This window comes from Otolemur garnettii, unplaced genomic scaffold (genome assembly GCF_000181295.1).
Source record: "Otolemur garnettii isolate 467f Iridium unplaced genomic scaffold, OtoGar3 scaffold00047, whole genome shotgun sequence".
Lineage (NCBI taxonomy): Eukaryota > Metazoa > Chordata > Mammalia > Primates > Galagidae > Otolemur > Otolemur garnettii.
Genome location: NW_003852442.1, coordinates 9,388,400 through 9,390,417, shown reverse-complemented (window position 1 = coordinate 9,390,417; position 2,018 = coordinate 9,388,400).

Genomic DNA, 2,018 nt, shown 5'->3' with positions numbered 1-2,018 from the left:
AAGTAGCTGGGACCACAGGCGCCCACCACAACGCCCGGCTATTTTTTGGTTGCAGCCGTCATTGTTGTTTGGCGGGTCCGGGCTGGGGATTCGAATCCGCCACCTTAGGTGTACGTGGCCGGCGCCCTAGCTGGTTGAGCTATAGGCGCCGAGCCCCCACCACGTGTTTTAAGCAATAAAACTAACTCAATAGAATACCTCTGCAGACTCAAGAGACAGTAACTATCCTGAACTTGGTGTTTATCCTTCCTCTATAGACTTAGCATGTCACTTTTTCTATTTTAAAAAAAACTGAAAAATAAGCACCAGGATTCTGCCACGTCCACCCCCAATATACCTGCTCATTTTGAGACTCCCGCTAAGCAAGTACCTGGCTTCTAAACTATGGCGAGGAGATGAGAGTGGTAGGCCAGTAGGAGCACCTGGATTTCAATTCAGTCTTCACCATTTACTCTCTTGTAACCTCGAGTAGTTTCAGTCACCTCTGAAACCATGTTAAGTACCCACCTCACAGCTGTAGGATTCTACCATCAGTAGGCTAAGGCCTTGGGCCCAGCGCCTGGCTCATGGCGCAGCTCCATAAATACAATGTTACTATTATTCCTCTCCCTAAGGGAAGGGGCAAGGAAGACACCTACATGTAGGAGGAAAGGGTCTCGTTAATACCCTCGCAGATACTCACGGCGCCCACAGGCAGGGCAAGCGAAAAGTGCCCCGGGGCACGGCCTCGGGCACGGCCTCGGAGTCGGCCCCCAGCCCCAGCCATCGCGTCTCAGCATGGCGGTTACATTCCTCCAACCGCCAGACGGACCCAGCCCCAGCCTTAAAGACCGAGGCCGGGGAGCCGCCCCCGCCAGCCAATCAGCTGAGTGGACGCGACAGCCCTCGGGCATGCGCCCTAGGGTCGCCCGGGGGCAGGAGCCTCGGCCAGCCTCCAGCCCAGGGCACCTTTGTGTATTGAGCTTTTTAAGCTTTGACATCTCTCCCCAAGTGTCTGGCTTCAGGGCCAAACTGAAACCTCGGGAGGGCGGGGCAGTGTCTGCTTTTCTTTCTTTCTGTTTTTTGAAACAGATTCTCACTTTGTGGGGTGCAGTGGCATCATAACTCACAGCAACCTCAAACTTTTGGGCTCAAGCAAATCTCTTGCCTCAGCCTTCTGAGTAGCTGGGATCACTGGTGCCTGCCACAACATGTGGCTATTTTCAGTAACTGGGTCTCACTCCTGTTCAGGCTGGTCTCCAACTCCTGAGCTCAAGCAATCCATCCACCTCGCCTCCCAGAGTGCTAGGATTGCAGGTGTGAGCCACCGCGCGGGGCCAGTGTCTCCTTTACTTAATGTAGATCTTCAGGGACTAACACATAGTCACTAATTTGTTGAACAAACAGATGAGGTATGCATATCTCCCGGGCGGATCTCCAGATCTGACTTCTTAATATCTGGATCTGTACAGGCGCAGAGGCGCAGCCCTTATTATTCCAAGTAGAATCTCTCAGGAGAATAGATACTATCTCCCAGCCTATTAGAAAGAGAGGATCTCAGGCCCCATCCCAGGGGCGTAGGTGGTAACTATAGCACCTTATAGTCTGAAAAACACTACATTAGGCAAGAAATGATACTGGTGATCAATCCAAGTGTATTGGTGTATCGCTTGAGCTCAGGAGTTCAAGACCAGCCCGAGCAAAAGCAAGACCTTGTCTCTACTATAAATGGAAAAACTAGCAGGCTATGGTGGCTCACACCTGTAGTCCCAACTACTTGGGAGGCTGAGGCAAGAGAATTGCTCAAGCCCAAGAGTTTGAGGTTGCTTTGAGGTATGACGCCAAGGCACTCTACTCAGGGGACAGAGACTGTCTCAAAACAACTTCCCTGAAGAGATCTTTGCATACTATGAATCCAACCGAGACCTAATCACCAGAATCCACAATGAACTCAAGCTTATCAACAAAAAAGAGCAAAAAACCCAGACCATTAAAAACTGTCCAAGAGGCTCGGCGCCTGTGGCTCAAGTGTCTAAGGC